The sequence below is a fragment of the Aotus nancymaae genome, unplaced genomic scaffold (genome assembly GCF_030222135.1).
Source record: "Aotus nancymaae isolate 86718 unplaced genomic scaffold, 86718_ANA_hifiasm-v0.15.2.pri h1tg000092l, whole genome shotgun sequence".
Lineage (NCBI taxonomy): Eukaryota > Metazoa > Chordata > Mammalia > Primates > Aotidae > Aotus > Aotus nancymaae.
Window position 1 is genome coordinate 12,486,802 of NW_026988507.1, and position 20,494 is coordinate 12,507,295.

Sequence of the window (20,494 nt, forward strand, 5' to 3'; positions counted from 1 at the left end):
AGCCTCAGATGGGCATAAGTCCAACTTCCTAAACGCACTGCACATGCTCAATTCCCAAGGGTCAGGAGGGCACTGAGCATGCGGGAAGCCTACCTAAGAGAAGAATCATGGGAAAGAGGTGAGCCTAGAAAGCCCTGGGATCAAGGTTAAATGCTCTTTTTAACCTTCACATGTTTTTTTCCAAGCATAACTTTATTCTTTCCTGTTCAAAAGCCTTTTTAAGTAAACTTCCTCTCTTGCTCTGAAACTTACCTTGGTCTCTCCTGCTTTATGCCCCTCAGCTGAAGTCGTTCTTCTGAGGAGGCAAGAACGACAGTTGCTGCAAACATGTCTGGATTCTCTGCCAGCAATTCGAGGTAACTTGAATACTTTCCACTGGTAACAGTTCTAGTTGAATGGGCTTTTTTTCTGGCTTTATTCAGGAATAGTGACAAAATGAAAGGTTAAAGAATATGAACTAAAGTCATTTGAACTTTGCCTTCATCTCTGTCTCAACAATGAGGATACAAATTGGCCATGTCTTAGCTGGACAGCTTCCAGAAAGTAACTCAGAAAGGAAGATTTTTTTCTAATCTGTGAAGTGGATAAACAGAAATTATAGTAACCTGGTGGCTTTCCAATGAACTCTGACTTATCTTGAGGGTTTCTAAGAGCAGTCTCAAGGGTTTCCCAAATATACCTCAATCAGAAAAACTGATTTTACTATTCGTCCAGACTGGGCTTCTGAATATGAGTCATTTAAATGTAATGTTTCATGAGCAAAGCATCTCAAAAAAATTACTAGTATGCATTTATTTATTTATTTATTTATTTTTATTATTATTGGGCTCTGGGGTACATGTGCACGTCCTGCATCCTGCAGGACTGTTGCATAGGTACATACATGCCATGGTGGTTTGCTGACTCCATCCCCCCTCCCCAACATTGCCTACATCAGGCATTTCTCCCAGTGTTATCCCTCCCCCTCCTTCCCACCCTCCCCACTGTCATCCTCCTCCCCTCCACTGCCCCCAGCCCTGTGAATGTTGTTCCCTTCCCTGTGCCCAAGTGTTCTCATCATTCATCACCCATCTATGAGTGAAAACATGCGGTGTTTGATTTTCTGTTCTTGTGTCAGTTTGCTGAGAATGATGGTTTCTAGGTTCATCCATGTCTCTACAAAGGACACAAACTCATCATTTTTCATGGCTGCGTAGTATTCCATGGTGTATATGTGCCACATTTTTTTGTCCAGTCTATCATCGATAGGCATTTGGGTTGGTTCCAGGTCTTTGCTATCATAAACAGCACCACAATGAACATATGTGTGCATGTGTCTTTATGATAGAATGATTTTTAATCCTCTGGGTGTATACCTAGTAATGGGATTGGTGGGTCAAATGGAATTTCTATTTCTAGATCCTTGAGGAATCGCCACACTGTCTTCCACAATGGTTGAACTAATTTACACTCCCACCAACAGTGTAAAGTGTTCTTATTTCTCCACATCCTCTCCAGCATCTGTTGTCTCCAAATTTTTTAATGATCGCCATTCTAACTGGCACGAGTTGGTATCTCAATGTAGTTTTGATTTGCATTTCTCTAATGACCAGTGATGATCAGCATTTTTGCGTGTGTTTGTGGGCTGCATATTTGACTTCTTTTGAAAAGTGTCTGTTCATTTCCTTCGCCTACTTTTTAATGGGTTTGTTTGTTTGTTTCCTGTAAATCTGCTTTAGTTATTTGTAGATTCTGGATATTAGCCCTTTGTCAAATGGGTAGATTGCAAAAATGTTTTCTTATTCTATTGGTTGCTGGTTTACTCTAATGATTGTTTCTTTTGCTGTGCAGAAGCTCTTAAGTTTAATTAGGTCCTGTTTGTCTATTCTGGCTTTTGTTGCCATGTTTTTGGTGTTTTAGTCATGAGGTCCTTGCCTGTGCCTATATCCTGAATGGTTTTGCCTAGGTTTTCTTCTAGGGTTTTATGGTGTTAGTTCTTATGTTTAAATCTTTAATCCATCTGGAGTTAGTTTTTGTATAAGGTGTAAGGAATGGGTCCAGTTTCAGCTTCCTGCATATGGTTAGCCAGTTTTCCTAACACCATTTATTAAACAGGGACTCCTTTCCCCATTGCTAGTTTTTGTCCTGTTTGTCAAAGATCGATGGTTGTAGATGTGTGGCATTGCTTCTGAGGCCTCTGTTCTGTTCCATTGGTCTATATCTCTGTTTTGATACCAGTACCATGCCGTTTTGATTACTGTAGCCTTGTAGTATAGTTTGAAGTCAAGTAGCGTGTTGCCTCCAGCTTTGTTCTTTTTGCTTAGGACTGTCTTGACTATGTGGGCTCTCTTTTGATTCCATATGAAGTTTAAAGTGGTTTTTTTCCAGTTCTGTGAAGAGGGTCAATGGTAGCTTGATGGGGATAGCACTGAATCTATAAATTACTTTGGGCAGTATGGCTATTTTCACAATATTGATTCTTCCTAACCATGAGCATGGAATGTTTTTCCATCTGTTTCCTCTCTTATTTCATTGAGCAGTGGTTTGTAGTTCCCCTTGAAGAGATCTTTTACCTCCTTTGTTAGTTGTATTCCTAGGTATTTTATTCTCTATGTAGCAATTGTAAATGGGAGTTCACTCATGATTTGGCTCTCTGTTTGTCTATTATTTGTGTATAGGAATGCTTGTGATTTCTGCACATTGATTTTGTATCCTGAGACTTTGCCGAAGTTGCTTATCAGCTTAAGGAGGTTTTGGGCTGAGACGATGGGGTCTTCTAAATATACAATCATGTCATCTGCAAATAGGGGCAATTTGACTTCTTCTTTTCCTAATTGAATGCCCTTTATTTCTTTTTCTTGCCTAATTGCTCTGGCTAGAACTTCCAATGCTATATTGAATAGGAGTGGTGAGGGAGGGCAACCTTGTCTAGTGCCAGTTTTTAAAGGGAATGCTTTCAGTTTTTGCCCATTCAGTATGATATTGGCTGTGGGTTTGTCATAAATAGCTTTTATTGTTTTGAGATACATTCCATCGATACCTAGTTTATTGAGAGTTTTTAGTAAGGGCTGTTGAATTTTGTTGAAAGCCTCTGCATCTATTGAGATAATCATGTGGTATTTGTCTTTGGTTTTGTTTATGTGGTGAATTACATTTATAGATTGGTGTATGTTGAACCAGCCTTGCAATCCCAGTATGAAACCTACTTGATAAGCTTTTTGATGTGCTGTTGGATTTGGTTTGCCAGTATTTTATTGAAGATTTTTGTATCAATGTTCATCATGGATATTGGCCTGTAGTTTTCTTTTTCAGTTGTGTCTCTGCCAGATTTTGGTATCAGGATGATGTTGGTCTCATAAAGTTACGCAGGATTCCCTCTTTTTGTATTGTTTGGAATAGTTTCAACAGGAACGCTACCAGCTCCTCTTTGTATGTCTGGTAGAATTCAGCTGTGAACCCATCTGGACCTGGACTTTTTTTGGTCGGTAGGCTATTAATTGCTGCCTCAACTTCAGCCCTTGTTGTTGGTCTATTCAGAGTTTTGACTTCTTCTTGGCTTAGTCTTGGGAGGGTGCAAGTGTCCAGGAATTTCTCCATTTCTTCCAGATTTACTGGTTTAAATGCATAGAGTTGTTTCTAGTAATCTCTGATGGTAGTTTGTATTTCCAAGGAATCAGTGGTGATCTCCCCTTTATCGTTTTTTATTGCATCTGTTCAATTCTTCTCTCTTTTCTTTTTGATTAGTCTAGCTAGCGGTTTGTCTATTTTGTTGATCTTTTAAAAAAAACCAGCTCCTGGATTTATTGATTTTTTTAAAGGGTTTTTTGTGTCTCTATCTCCTTCAGTTCTGCTCTGATCTTATTTATTTCTTGTCTTTTGCTTGCTTTTGAGCTTTTTTGATCTTGCTCCTCTAGGTCTTTCAACTTTGATGATAGAGTGTCGATTTTAGATCTTTCCTTGTTTCTCATGTGGGCATTTATTGCTATAAATTTCCCTCTAGACACTGCTTTTTTTTTTTTTTTTTTGAGGCAGAGTCTCGCTCTGTTACCAGGCTGGAGTGCAGTGGCGTGATCTTGGCTCACTGCAACCTCTGCCTCCCATGTTCAAGCAATTCTCCTGCCTCGGCCTCCTGAGTAGCTAGGACTATAGGTGCATGCCACCACACCCAGCTAATTCTTGTATTTTTAGTAGAGACAGGGTTTCACCATGTTGGCCAGGATGGGCTCGATCTCTTGACCTTGTGATTTGCCCGCCTCGGCCTCCCAAAGTGCTAGACACTGATTTTAATGTGTTCCATAGGATCTGGTACATTGTGTCTTCATTCTCGTTGGTTTCCAAGAAAATTGTTATTTCTGCCTTCATTTCATTGTTTATCCATTCATCATTCAGGAGCAAGTTGTTTAGTTTCCATTTGCTTGTGCAGTTTTGTGTGCTTTTCTTAATCCTGAGTTCTAATTTGATTGCGCTGTGGTCTGAGAGATTGTTATGATTTCCATTCTTTTACATTTGCTGAGGAAGGATTTACTTCCAATTACATGGTCAGTTTTGGAGTAAGTGTGATGTGGTGCTGAGAAGAATATGTATTCTGCAGATTTGGGGTAGAATGTCCTCTAATGTCTATTAGGTTCACTCAGTCCAAATCTGCATTCAAGTCCTGGATATCCTTGTTGACCTTCTGTCTCATTGATGTGTCCAGTATTGTCAGTGGAGTGTTAAAGTCTCCCACTGTTATTGCGCAGGAGTCTAAGACTCTTTGTAGGTCTCTAAGAACTTGCTTTATGCAGCTGAGCGCAGTGGCTTATGCCTGTAATCCCAGCACTTTGGGAGGCCAAGGCATGCTGATCACCTGAGGTTCGGAGCTCAAGACCAGCCTGACCAATATGGTGAAACCCTGTCTCTAAAAAAAAAAAAAAAAAGAACTTGCTTTATGTAACTGGGTCCTCCTGCATGGAGTGCATAAATATTTAGGATAGTTAACTCTTCTTGTTGCATTGATCCTTTTACCATTATATAATGCCCTTCTTTGTCTCTTTTGATGTTTGTTGGTTTAAAGTCCATTTTATCAGAGACGAGGATTGCTACCCCTGCTTTTTTTTTTGCTCTCCATTTGTGTGGTAAATCTTCTGTCATCCCTTTATTTTGATTCTATGTGAGTCTTTGCATGTGAGATGGGTCTCCTGAATACAGTACACCAATGGGTCTTGACTTTTTGTCCAGTTTACTTGTCTGTGTCTTTTGACTGGGGCAGTTGTTTTGCCCATTAATTGATGTGGCTCCTTCATTGCTTCATTCTTTACCATTTGGTACGTTTTTGCAGTGGCTGGTACTGGTTGTTCCTTTCCCTGTTTTGTACTTCCTTCAGTAGCTCCTGTAAGGCAGGTCTTGTAGCGACGAAATCTCTCAGCAATTGCTTGTCTGTAAAGGATTTTATTTCTCCTTCACTATGAAGCTTAGTTTGGCCAGATGTGAAATTCTGGGTTGAAAGTTCTTTTCTTTAAGGATGTTGAATATTGGCCCCCACTCCCTTCTAGCTTGCAGGGCTTCTGCTGAGAGATCCACTGTGGGTCTGATGGTCTTTCCTTTGTGGGTGACTTGCACTTTCTTTCTGGCTGCCCTTAGGATTTTTTCCTGCATTTCAACCCTGGAGAATATGACAACTATGTGCCTTGGGGTTGCTCTTCTTGAGGAATATCTTTGTGGTGTTCTCTGTATTTCCTGGATTTGAATGTTGGCCTGCCTTGTTAGGTTGGGGAAGTTCTCTTGGATAATATCTTGAAGAGCATTTTCCAACTTGGATTCATTCTCCCTGTCACATTCAGGTATGCCGAGCAAGCGTAGATTAGGTGTTTTCACAAAATCCCATAGTTCTTGGAGGTTTTGTTCATTTCTTTTCACTTTTTTCTCTAATCTTGTCTTCTCATTTTATTTCATTGATTTGATCTTCTATCTCTGATATCCTTTCTTCTGCTTGATTCAGCTGTTGAAACTTATGTATGCCTCATGAAGTTCTTGTGCTGTGTTTTTCAGCTCCATCAAGTCATTTATGTTCTTCTCTAAGCTGGTTATTCTAGTTAGCATTTCGTCTAACCTTTTTTCAGCATTCTTAGTTTCTTTGCATTGGGTTAGGACATGGTCTTTTAACTCAGAGAAGTTTGTTATTACCCACCTTCTGAAGCCTGCTTTTGTCAGTTCATCAGATTCGTTGTCTTTTTTTGTTCCCTTGATTGTGAGGAGTTGTGATCCCTGGGAGGAGAAGAGGTGTTCTGTTCTTTGGTGGTTTCATCCTTTTTGCACTGGTTTATTCCCATCTTCATGGATTTATCTCCCTTTAATCTTTGAAGTTGGTGATTTTAGGAGGAGTCTCTGAGTGGACTTTTTTTTCCATTGAGGTTGGAGCTGTATCTTTTTTGGCCTGTAGAGGGTGTTGCTGGGCTCTCTCGGGTTCAGTCAGATTGTTGGGTGGGTGGTCCTTCCCTGGAGTTTGTTTGCATGTGAGATTGGCCCCACCTTCCAAATGGCATCTCTCCCAGAGTGGGACAATCTGTCCTGCTGGTGTTAGTCCAAACTCCCCCCCAGGTCCCTGCGACAACTTGCCAAGCCAGGGTGGTAGCCGCTGCTCAGATTTGCATGGGCTACCCACAGCACCCCACCATCTGGCAGGGCCTCCCGTGGACCGTGGGTTGCAGGAGGGATGAGGCAAGCACAGGATCCAAAATGGAGCACCGAGGGGGTTAAGTCCCCCGACCCTCCAAGCCAGCCGCACATTTCATCCCAACTTGGTTTGCCCCCCTGGGTGGCGGTTGCCTTGAGGCTCCTTCCCTGGGCCCAATTCCAGTGCCCTATCAGTCCCACAGAAGAGAACCCAGCACCTTGTTTGGAACCATGAAGTCCTCTAGCCCTCTGTGGCTCTTTCTTTGTGATCTGCACTCTGGCGCTGGCTTCTCTCGGCCATCTTGGTCCTAGTATGCATTTATTAAGAGCATACAATGTGCCTGAAGCTGGGATATAAATTTTCTTCACATGTCATTTTACTTAAACCTTAAAACTCTAGTATGCAAGTACTTGTTTCAGAGATAAGGGAACTGTAACACAAACAGGCAAATTGCCCAAGGCCACATACATGACCAACTGTCATGCAGATTTAAGTCAATACCTTTTCCATCACAAAGAGTCTCTAGTGATTTAGAGTTCCTCTTCTCTTCCTGGTATTGAAAGGAAGATGCTCTTACCAATGGATATTTTCTTTACAGATGTTAATTTTCCTTAAAAAAGGAAAACTTCTTTTCTGTTTTCAGAGCTTCTCTTATATCAGCAGTTTCTCAAAATACCCAACTCAAAATAATCCTACAGCAGAGGCATACTTGGGGTTGGCATATTTTGGTCTCCTACAATCACAATTTGTGGTCACATATTCTTGACTGCTACATGTCAGTAGGCAAGGTTTCTAAGACTTGTTGCTAATTATCTCCTGTTATACAGAGACTCTTATGGGAAACTTCCCAGCTCTTGCAGTGACAACCTACTGAATCCAAAAGCAATAGAGATTCGTGACATTTTGGTTTAATGGCGCTCAAGTGACCATAGTGGGAGACTCATGCCTCATTAGGATAAAGTTTAAACTCTTTGCCCCAGAAAAAGTCCTTGTATTTTCCTCATATAAGCTTTCCTCTCAGAAAATATTGTTGAATTTGGCTAATGCCAGTTGATTTTACTGTAAGATCACCATAAAATATAGCTCCAGGGACCACCATTCACAGAATAGTCAGTGAAAGTGACACCACTACGCCCAGCTTGACCAACAACATTAATCACAGTAGAAAGTTTATTTGGGCCAAGTTTAAGAACTGTAACCTGGAGCATAGGTTCAAATAGCCCTGAATATATCTCCAATTAGCAGCAGTTACAAGTGGGGTTTTAAAGAGTCAGTTCCTGGTTGTTTACCAAGAATTTATATAAAAATAATATAAGCTATTGATTGATAGGCTATACACTGCTCTCTGTATCAGAGTCCAGACACATGAAGATAATGAGTGAGGCAGCTAGTCAGGGAACTGCAGGGAAGAAAAGAAAGGAAAAGAAATGTCCTTAAACAATTGCCCCTGGGCATGGGTAGTGACTGAAGTCCCATACTTATCTCTCTCTGGGCATAATAAGTTTTGTATACACCAAATAGTTCAAACTGCTCTGAGCTATTATTCTTTTTCATACTTCACAATTTGCTTAGCAAAAACTCATTACCTAACATAAAGTTACTAACTGTTGAACCCATTATTTTTACAACTTCTCTGCGTTTATCAATCTCTAGTCCTAAAATTTCAATAACAACAAAAATATGGAACCTCATAGTCCAGTGTAAACACCCAGATCTTCAAGACATAACTTTAACTCTGAAAGTGGTATTGAATTTTGATTTCATACCACATAAGCAATAAAAACAGAAATATCTCCATAGCAGTATAATTCTCCCTAGTTTTAAAAATTGGTAATATTTCTGGAACTGATCTTCTTGCTTTTATTATCATTTTGAAGACACACAGCTTTATTTACTTTTCGATATTAGTCCAAATCAACAATATAATCAATCTTAGGATAATATCATGCTATATTCAAAACATGATCTAATTTCAAAACTAAAATCCAAGCAAGACATTTAAGATTCTTTCTTTCTCTTTCTTTCTTCCTTCCTCTCTCCTTCTTTCTTTCTTTCTTTCTTTCTTTCTTTCTTGGTGTAAGTGTTTTCTAGAGAGATTCTTGGGTTTTAATTATGGGAAAAGGCATTCAAGATCTCAAAAATTTTACCTCCTTTGTACCAGAAAAGAGAAAATCCAATACACAGAGTAACTTTCTAGGATGATAGAGATGAAAGGCACGATGATGTCAGGAGAACTGCAGTTTTAGAAAACAACAAGTATAGATTGGAGTTGATCACAGATTAGCAGATTATGGATATTTTTAATTAAACATTATCTGATGGTTTTAACATCAGGCACACACTTCTAGTAGAGAAATTAAGGATGTATGATTAGTGGTATATACAGAGTTAATTAAGTGAATGCCAAAAATCATCATTATTAATTCCCAAAACAGGGCATAACCATACAAATGGTTCAAAAATGGAAAGGTAATCATATCATGTCACATTATTATGTGGTTTAGCTAAGATTAATATTTAGTCTTAATAATGTAAAATCTAATTATGTTTTATGATTATGCAACAATAAGAGAAGAGGGCCCAAATTCTTATCTTTCTCATTTCAAAGTCAATGAGTAATGTCTAAAACTAAAAAGTCAAGAAATGGTAACATGTGCATTTTAAAAATAAGAAAATGAATATCAGAAGAAATAAGTAAAAACTGTGAAGAATTGCCTATGAACAGACAGAATAAGTGGTAGATAAGGCTAAAACAGAGGTCCTCTTGTTTCCTGTTGTATTAATCTGTTTTCACAATGTTATAAAGAACTACCTGAAACTGAGTAATTTATAAAGAAAAGAGGTTTTATTGACTCTCAGTTCCATATGGCTGGAGAGGCTTCAGGAAACTTACAACCAAGGCAGAAGGCAAAGGGGAAGCAAGGCATGTCTTATATGGTGGCAGAAGAGAACAAGGAGGGAAGTGCCACACTTTTAAACCATGAGATCACATGAGAACTCACTCACTATCACAAGAACAGCATGGGAGAAATCCACCCCCAATATCCAATCACCTCCCACCAGGTCCCTCCCCTGACACGTGGGATTGAAATTCCACATGAGATTTGGGTGGGGACACAGAGCCAACCATATCACCTGTATTAGCCCATTTGGGCTGCTTTTAACAAAATACCATAGACTGGAGAGCTTCTAAGCAACAGGAATTTATTTCTCACAGTTCCGGAGGCTGAGAGGTCCAAAATCTACATGCCTGCAAATTTGGTGTTTGGTGATGGAATGAAAATATGGCATGATCAGGAAGACATGTGCAACCTGGATTCACAAGACTTTGCCACTTTCTCTTCCAAAGGCAGCATTTCCTTTCAGAGGAGAAAAAAGGTCGATCTCAAGCCAAAGTTCAAGTCCAAAGGCCATCCACCAGAAGATGGCCTTTGGACTTGAACTGCAGCAACAGCTCTTCCCTGAGTCTCCAGCCTGCTGGTCCATCCTGCAGATCTGCAGATTTTATGTTTTCCAGCAAATTCTTATATTCTCTCTCTCCCTTATACACACACACACACACCCTACTGGTTCTGTTACTCTGGAGAACCCTGACTATATGAGCTATCTAGCAATAGTAAAAATAGAACATATTTTTTTCAGGTGTTTGAAGGTGATACAACGAAACAAAACCTTTTTAAGAAAAAGGAATAGGCAAGTCTATACCAAGCTTATAGAAGATACAGGTTAGGAGTGGTTAAAAGCAAAAGTGTAAAGACGACAAAGTTTCAGATTGGTAGACAAGTGCCAAAAGATTGGCATCCTACTTCAAATTTCCTCTGCATACAGCCAATACTTCCTAAAATATCACCATCAAGTTTCTCTTCTACTCTATAATCCCCAATGACTCCCCACCAAATCTAACAGATTCCACTTCAGCCAGAGAATTCCTTACTGCTCCCAAATTGGGAATGTTTAAAGCCCTCTATCTGCCTATTCAAGCTGTTTTCCACCTGGAATGTTCTCCCCTTCTCCTGTCTACTTATCTACATCTATCTTTCAAAATATAGTTCATTTGTCTCCTGAATGATACTTTACCAATAATTTTAACCCATGCTGACTTTCTCTGATACTCCATAGTTATTAATGGTAGATTGTAATGTAATTAATTTTTAGCCATTACTCAGCACTATTAGGTACATTAGGCCCTGTGAAGTATAGCACAGTACTATTCATAAAGATATTCTAAGAAATATTTGTTGAAATACACATTTATTGATTGATCATTGTCCGTGTTGATATTCATCAAGTTAGTTTCCTTCTTTTGCTGGGTATTAAATCTGGAGCTTTCCCGCTCTAGTTTCTGCTTTGTCAAACATAGACTGGTTTGATTACAAATACTGCTGATAAACTAACCCAAACTCAGTGTCTTGTTTCAATACCTATTTTATTATGCTCATACATTCTGTAGGTCAAAGATTCAAGAATAACTCATTTGGAAGTTTCTTGTACAGATCTGTTGTGTCATTATAGTCCAGTTTTAGTTGGGGTAGAAATCATCCAAAGGCTCAACTGGATGCAATGACCAAGATGGGTCACTCATATGACTGAAAGCTGACCTTAGCTATTGGCTGGGAGCCCACCTAGAGCTGTTGACAGGACTGTTTCCACATGGCTACTCCACATGACTTGACTTCGCTAGAACCTTAGAGTAGTTGGACTTCTAATATGGCAGCGCAAGGCTCTGAATGCAACTATTTCAGTGAATTTGTTGGAAGTTGCATCACCAGGTGTGACCTAGCTTCAGCATTATACAGCACCATTTTTGCAGTCATTTTATAAAAGCACTAGTTAATAGGTAGAAAGATAGATGGCTGATAGAGACAGAGATAGGATTACTTCATTTATAATTGAAATTTAATAGTTTGAATGATTAACTGACATATTTTTCATAATAATTACCAAAGTTATTTATTATACATTATACAGCTTTGCATGGACAACTAGAAACATTTAAAATGTAATAAATGCAAATTTTCTTCCAAGCCCCAAAAAACTGGGCTTAGAATGGGCTAACATCTATTTTCCAGTTCAATTCTGATGGCAATTAAAAAGAATTAAACCAAAGTATCAGTTGTTAATATTCAGTTTACATTAGATGCATCCAGAGGACATTTCCCTAAAACTTCAGTAATAGCAATTTCCAGGCAGTCAGGAAGTAAACCATGCAAAGAATGAATTAATAGAAACTTCATTAAATACAACTACTAAGTAAATGCATGAAAATATTATTTCACAGAGAGAAGTATGTTTAGCATATGCATTATTTGAGTGCCAATAGAAAACTAAAATTACATTATCTAAAATAATATTATTTGAAGAAATTACATGTGTATGTTGAAAAACAGAAAAGAGAAATACAGACATATAAGAATCCTGTAGATATTAAACCCTAAATTTCAAAACAACATGTTTGACATTCAAGACTTGTTTTCAATTCTTCTGCCATCCTAAAACAGCAATATCAAAACTGGTGATCTACATTTGTATTACTGATGATAGTATCATTTTGACTCTCAAGCCATTATGCCATCCAGTATCTTCTGAGAATAGCAGGTGTATGAGGTCCTCCTGTGCGTGTCTTCTTTCCTACCTAGGCCAATGTGCAAAACTTTTTACAAGTCTTCTCCAAAAGTTACAACAAAAGCATGGCTCTTTCCTGAATCATTTAGTTTAATTTGAAGTTTAAAAGGCTCTACCAATTCCAAGAAAACACTCAACTTGTACACAAAAACAGCACATAGTACTTTTTAAAGGCATTCTAAATGCCTCTTATGTAAAGCAAGTTTACTTTTTCAAGGGAAAGTATGAGAGTTTCTTCATTGAAGGGAATAGGTTATTGTCCTCAGTGCGTAAGTCATTTATTAAATACAAAAGTCAAATTGTTCCAGGTAAGTTTCACTTGATCTCCCTAGAAGATTCATGAGGTTTCTGAAAGTTTTAATTAGCTGAAATCTATATTAATCCATTTGCATTGCTATAAAGGAATACCTGTGGCTGGGTAATACAAAGAAAGGGGCTTTATTTGGCTCACGATTCTGCAGAGTGTACAGGCATGGCATCAACATCTGCTTGGCTTCTGGTGAGCCCTCGAGAAGCTTACAGTCACGGCAGAAGGCAATAAGCATATCTCATGGTGAGAGGGAGCAAGAGAGAAGGAGGTGAGCTGCCAGACTCTTTAAAACAACTAGCTCTTGTGTGGACTCCGAGAGAGAATTCACTCATTACCATGGGGAGAGCACCAAGCCATTCATGAGGGATCCACCCCCATGACCCAAACATCTTACAGCAAGCCCTGTCTCCAACATCAGGAAGCACATTTCAACATGAGATTCAGAGGGGACAAATATTTAAAGCATATCAAAACCTAAAGTGAGACTCACAGTATCTTAGAGCAGAGAGTAAAGAAGCTAGCTTTGGAAGTGAAAATAATGAATGGTATTGGAATTCAGCTGCTATGTCTGCCTAAATTCAGATTCCAGGGCTCCTGCCATTTATTTAATGTGGTAATTTTGGCAAAATTTGAGCTTCAGTTTTCTCCTCAATGAAATGCAAATAAAACCTACTTCAAGAAAATGTATATAAAATGTTGTAGAATATGTATAGCCCTATCACTATATTTGCAGTGGCTTTGTGTTGGTAGCCATTATGAAGTACAAATGATATGCTAGCATTGTGCTAAATGTTAGAAATACAAACACACATAGAATGCAGACACTACTTTCCAGGGCTCCAAAGTCTAGCAGGAAAGACAGTACAAGTATATAATTTTTTCAGTAAGAATTTAATATGTATTCATCAAAGTTCTGTAAAAATACAAAAGAAAAAACACTTTGCTGAAAAGGAGAGGGTGCAATTAAACTGGGTCTTAATAGAAGAGTAAAAGTTCAAGAAAAAAGGGCATTCGAGACAGAGGACATGACCGATTTTGTTTAAGGTTTTGCATATTTCTTAGCCTTTCTGGAACACTGGGTGCATGGAGCCATTTAACTTGATTTTCCAAAGTGAGAATTCCACCCACGACATCACTGGTAAGTGTTCATCCAGTCGTCGACTGGCATTTCCAAACTCAGGAAATTTACTCCTTACAAGTCAGTCTATTCCTTTTCTTAATAACTGTAATTGTTAGAAGATATTTCTCTACATTGAGACAGAAGTCCAACTTTGTATAACTTCCACTCATTTTTCCTAACTCCACACTCTGTTCTTTCAAAGAGTAGAATGCCTGTAATCAAAACTCTTCAAAATCATGATGCCCTTTTAATTAAACCTAATTATGTGATGCATCAAATGAAAATAAAAAAGAATAATTTATCAGGTCTTACAGATTCAACATGTAATGATCAAAACTAACTTGCAACATAATTCTTCTCATTGATAAGTGTTGCCAATTAAGTTTCATGCAAAATGTAGAAATGAACGTAGTTTTTCAATTGGATTTGGGCTTCCTGATGCTTTTATCTGTCTCTTGTGTGTAGCCTCCCTCTATTTACCAGGATTAAAAAACAAAATGATAAATGGTTCCCTAGAAGGACTACTAAGTAGAATTAGTATTTGCGAAATTTTACTATTAAATGTCAATCTTGCTCTTATCCCGTGGTTTGGTTCTAACACCTGTGAAAGTCTTAGAGCTTTCATGGGTAGGTTCCTGGCAATTAATAGTTTCTGGAACTAAAATTATTTTTTGAATCAAACCAAAGCTATCTTATAGCAAGATGATTTCAAAGACACCCTAGAGAAAGGATTTAGAGCAATTCAGACCCCCTGGAGTAAACACAGCTCAAGTAAGGGTTTTTTTTTAATTGATTGGTTGGTTGCCAATGTGAGAATATTACAACAAAACACTGAAGGAATATAATTGTACCAGGAAAAAAGCAAATTAAGAGCCATTCTGTTGCATATACATATGATATATGTTAATAATAGACTTAGCTGCAGCTTAAGACTGAAACTGAGTTGATTATGCAGGAAAGTTGGTGGATGTTTAGTCTCAAGTACTTGAAATGTCAGTAAAAAATTACATATTATGCATCCTCGGACCATGAAAAAATGCTGTTCTTTAAGTAACAGTAGCTTCTGTGCAGCATTACATTCATTTAGGCCTCTCCATTTCAGTAAGTAGCTTCCTTCTATTGCTCACTTGAAAGTGCTCCTATGAGCGCCTTTTTCCTGCATATTGATGAAGGTAGTCAGGATAGAGCTTGCAGGCTTTTCCTGAAAAGTACTTATACAAATATAACAGAAAGTAAAATATGCTTTGTTTGTTGACTCAAATATATTTAGAAGCATAAGAAATGCTCAAGCTGGCCTGGCACAGTGGCTCACACCTGTAATCCCAGCACTTTGGGAGGCCAAAGCAGGTGAATTTTTTGAGCTCAGGAGTTCAAGTAGCTTGGGCAACATGATGAAACCCCGGCTGTACCAAAAATAAAAATAATTAGCCACGCATGGTGGCACATGCCGTGCTCCCATCTACTTGGGAGGCTGAGATGGAAGAATCGCTTGAGCCTGAGAGGTGGAGGTTGTGGTGAGCCAAGATTCTGCCGCTGCACTCCAGCCTGGGTGACAGAGTGAGACCCTGTCTCTAAACAAACAAATAAAAAAATAAAAACAATGATCAAGCCGTAACAACCTTAAATGAAACCATTAATCTGTATTAAAAATATATCTCCTAAATGCAACTTTAATGGAACAAATGAAATTTGTAAAGAACATGGTGCATACAATATTGTTTTGTAATTGTCACCAGTTAGAATTTTCAATCTGATTATTTTCAAAATCAAAACAAAACTATGGTAATGATTTTTTAAAATTCTAATTTCATTAATCATTTAATTATCTCTCTGCATTTGGTAGAACCATTTATTAGGGAATTATTGTATGCTAGATTATGAGAGAAAAAAACCTTAAAATGACCCATTGAAGAACTTTGCAAAAGCAACAAAATTTGCTGAAAATTAGGACATGTTTTATTGGGCTACGGAGTGGGCCTCCAATAATGGCAGCACTACGCCCTCTCATATTGTATTTGCCCTCGGAAAGGAAGTGCAGAGTTTATGTAGTTTGGAATAAATAGAAGTTCTGCTCTAGAACATTATTTGAATAATCTTCAGGTCCATCATGCGGGAACCTGTGCCAGGGTAAATGAATGAACTATTGTCTAACAAGCTCTGCAGACAAGTAATATTACAAGCCCACTTTCTTTATAGGTTAATAATGATTGCTGCATAGGTGGCCCTAGAGAGTCCTTGCCTCCAAGTCAGCATTCAGAAAGCAGGGGCAGAACAGAAGAGATGTTGCGATCTTCTCAAGTTAAGGGATACCTCGGGATACCATACAATGTTTCCCCAGTGGTATGGTGTTCGAGGTTTTGTGTGGTCTGACCCCAGTTCAAATCATCTGTCCTGTTAGACATGCTATGTGGCCTATGGTCCATTCTCATAGACTGTCACCTCACACATACCCTGAACTTCCCAACTTAATATTAAGCAGAATTTAAATAGTATGAGTTCAACTATATAAAATAGATATATAGGGGAAAAAAGGGTGAAAGGAAACGTACCAAATGTTTCAGTGGTCACCTCTCAGAGGTACTATGTTTCTGTTTTGTCAAATATTAAATGAGCATGTGCTTTGTTTCTTTTATGAACAAAAAAGTTATTATTTGTAACTCTTTATCTGAATATAGAAATATGTTTCTTTCTGCCCACAGTCAAGCATTTCTTATATCTTTCTAACAAAGGCAGAGTAAAATATAGCAGAGTTAAGCAACTAAATGTCCTATTTTCTGTATTTTATTTAACCACAGTCATTGTTTTTATTTCTGACATATAAAATTATACACTAAGAATTACATTTTTTTTTTTAGTGCAAATTGTGGTGATGATGGAAGGGTATGGGGTGGGGTAGAATTGTCTTCTTAATGGAAAAGATGGTTTTTTGAATCTTTTGCCTGCTTCACTAAAAATTGAATCAGATTACCTCTAAAGCCCCTTCTGGCAGTAAAATTCTATGATTCTAAGTTCATTTCTATATTCAATCTCGGTTATCAATTTCACTTGATATTTGGCATGTATTTGAATATTGCTACCTGCCTGTCTGTCCTTGATTTGACTTTTATATCAACTTTCCCCAAACTCTGATAGAATTGAGTTAGTTCAACTTTAAAACTGTGTTAAAAGTCAGCTAGCAAAACTGTTTGATGGTTAATAACATTATCGTTAGTGACATGGAATTAAATTAACTTGTCTTCCACTCTGAAATTTTGATGCTTAACATTGTTTCCATTTCTCTAGAACAGTTACCTTGAAATTGTGATGTGTGACAGGTTGGAGTTGTATACCTTCTTATTCACTTTTCTTGACAAATTTATGAGAAAATTGCTGTTACTGGGACAAATTTATAGAAGCATTACATGTGAATATGTGGATGTGACAGAATGTATGCTCTTTAGATAGCAAGGTATCCACCCAGGTTGCATTTATTTAGAATTCATAAGAGGAAGAGAAATATCTCATAGTTTATCTTTCTCTTCAAAACTAAGAGGAAAGCTACTAGACTCAGGATGTAGGGGCCATAGAAGATTATTAAAATGGGGAAGATGTGCTCTGGGCAGTCTGCCCTGGGCCAATGATCCCTAGCTATCATTCATAAGAAGTATGGACAATAATCTCCCTAAGTTTAAGAATGTTCTTGTCTTTTACATCCAGTTTATATATTCTCATAAAAAACAGCAGAAATTATTTCACAATGTGTTCACCTATTGTTACTGTTTTTAATGGCCAGAAAGGAAAGAAGGACTAGAATATAAATTCCACAAAGAACAACCCGATGACCTCATCCTGCCTGGTCCCTTCATGATGAGCACAGTGCCTTCACATGGCTTGAATTACAAAATGAATGAGTGAATGAATGAATGAGAAAAATAAGTGAACAATAAAATTTTAGATTGAGAAGAGATGTTAATTCAAAATCTTTATATATATTAATGCTTTTAGGTAAAGGACACCAATAAATAATGATAAAGTGAGAATCAAAGCTGTGGTCCCTCAATACATTTTTGTCTATTCTGCTCTGTTCTCATCTGCCTCTTTTTATTTCTAATTTTATCTCAGTCCTTGAGTATACAGTTGAGCTTGATGGGGGGAGAGGTGTCTGCCATTACCGAGGCAGTTCTAACTAAAAAAAAAATCACAAGAAAGTTTACGCAGCAGAAGGGCAGAGCCTGCGGCAGCTCAGCAAGACCTCTGTAGGCAGAGTGTGACTAGACATTTTCCTTGCAGGCATTAGGAATTTATAAATAAAGTCCCACCTTCCTGGGTCAGAGCACCTGCAAAAGGGGCGGTTGTGAGTCCTACTTCCACAGACTTAAACTTACCTGTCTAACAGCTCTGAAGGGAGCAATGGAGCTCCCAGCACAGCACTTGAGCTCTGAAAAGGGACAGATGGCCTCCTCAAGTGGCTCTCTAACCACCATATATCCAAAGAGACACCTCATACAGGAGAGCTCTGGCTGACATCTGGAGGGTCCCTTTCTGGGATGAAGCTACCAGAAGAGGAACAAGCAGCAATCCTTGCTGTTCTACAACCCCTGTGGGTGATTCCCAGGCAAACAGGGTCTGGAGTGGACCTAAAGCAAACTCCAGCAGACCTGCAGCAGAGGCTCCTGTTAGGAGAAAAACTTAAAAACAGAAAGAAATAGCTTCAACATCAACAGAAAGGATATCCACTCAGAGACCCCATCCAAAAGTCACCAGCTTCAAAGACCAAAGGTAGATAAATCCATGAAGATGGGAAGAAACCAGTGCAAAAAGGATGAAATCACCAAACACCAGAGCACCTCTTCTCCTCCAATGGATCACATCTCCTCACCAGCAAGGGAACAAAACTGGATGGAGAATGAGTTTGATGAATTGACAGAACCAGGTTTCAGAAGGCGAGTAATAACAAACTTCTCTGAGCTAAAGGAACAGGTTCTAACCCAATGCAAAGAAACTAAGAACCTTGACAAAACGTTAGATGGAATACTAACTAGAATAAACCAACTTAGAGAAGAACATAAACAACTTGATGGAGCTGAAAAACACAGCACAAGAACTTCGTGAAGCATACACAAGTTTCAATAGCCAAATTGATCAAACAGAAGAAAGGATATCAGAGATTGAAGATCAACTCAATGAAATAAAATGAGAAGGCAAGATAGAGAAAAAAGAGTAAAAAGAAATGAACAAACTCTCCAAGAAACATGGAATTAGTGAAAAGATCTAATCTATGTTTGATTGGTGTACCTGAATGTGTCAGGGAGAATGAAACCAAGTTGGAAAATACTCTTCAGGATATTATCCAGGAGAACTTCCCCAACCTAGCAAGGCAGGCCAACATTCAAATCCAGGAAATGCAGAGAACACCACAAAGATATTCCTCAAGAAAAGCAACCCCAAGGCACATCCCTGAATAGCTCTGAAATTGAAATAATGAGGTCTGAAAAGGAGGCAGTACGAAATAGCCTACCAACCATGAAAAGACCAGGACTAGATAGATGCAAAGCTGAATTCTACCAGATGTTCAAAGAAGAACTGGTACCATTCCCACTGAAACCATTCCAAAAAAATCGAGGAAGAAGGACTCCTTCCTAACTCAGTCTATGAGGCCAGCTTCATTCTGACACCAAAAACTGGCAGAGATACAACAAAAATAAAAACTTCAGGCACAACTCAAGAAGTTCTTTGAAACTAATGAGATTCCTTGAAGCAAAACTCCTCAAGAAAATACTGGCAAATTCAATACACCAGCACATCAAAAAACTTATTCACCATTGTCAAGTAGGCCTTATTTGTGTGATGCAAGATTGGTTCAACATACACAAATTGATAAATATGATTGATCACATAAATCAAACTAAAGACAAAAACTGCATGATTCTCTCAATCAATGAAGAGAAGGCTTTCGATAAAAGTCAACATTGCTCCATGTTAAGAACACTCAATAAACTACATGTTGAAAGAACATACCTTAAAATAGTAAGAGCCATCTATGACAAACCCATAGCCAGCATCATACTAAATGGGCAACAGTTAGAAGCATTCCCCTTGAAAACCAGCACGAGACAAGGGTACCTTAAAATAGTAAGAGCCATCTATGACAAACCCATAGCCAGCATCATACTAAATGGGCAACAGTTAGAAGCATTCCCCTTGAAAACCAGCACGAGACAAGGGTACCCTCCCTCACTACTTCTATTCAGCATAGTATTGGAAGTTCTGGCCAGAGCAATAAGGAAAGAGAATGAAATAAAACACCTCCAAATAGGAAGAGAGGAAGTCAAACTATCCCAGTTTGGAGATGGCACGTTCCTATATCTAGAAATCTCATAGTCTCAGCCCAAACACTCCTTAAGCTGATAAACAACTTCAGCAACATCTTGGGATACAACATCAATGTGCAAAAATCACTAGCATTCCTGTACACCAGCAAGAGGCAAGCAGAGAGCCAAATCATGAACAAACTTTCATTTATAATTGCCACAAAAAGAATAAAGTACCTAGGAATACAGCTAACCAGGGAGGTAAAACTCTGCAAGGAGAAATACAAAGAACTGCTCAAGAAGATGACACAAATGGAAAAACATTATCCTTAGATAATGGCCTCCAGCTCCTTTTCTTTATCCAGTCTACCATTTATGTGCATTTAGTTGTATTTCATGTCTTTGTTATTGTGAGTAGTGCTGCAATAAACATACACATATATGTGTCTTTATATTAGAACAATTTATATCCCTCCGGGTATATACCCTGTAATGGGATTGCTGGGTGGAAGATATTAATA

General features: G+C 38.3%; 1 long non-coding RNA gene across 1 annotated transcript in view; it reads left to right on the forward strand.

Annotated features, from left to right (window-relative positions):
• The first annotated feature begins 279 nt into the window (after positions 1-279).
• The window catches only part of LOC105706651 (uncharacterized), a 29,473-nt gene continuing 9,258 nt past the window's right edge, over positions 280-20,494 (forward strand). The window contains exon 1 of the long non-coding RNA XR_001104881.2: positions 280-356. This is a non-coding gene — a long non-coding RNA (uncharacterized LOC105706651). The remainder of the gene's footprint in view (positions 357-20,494) is intronic.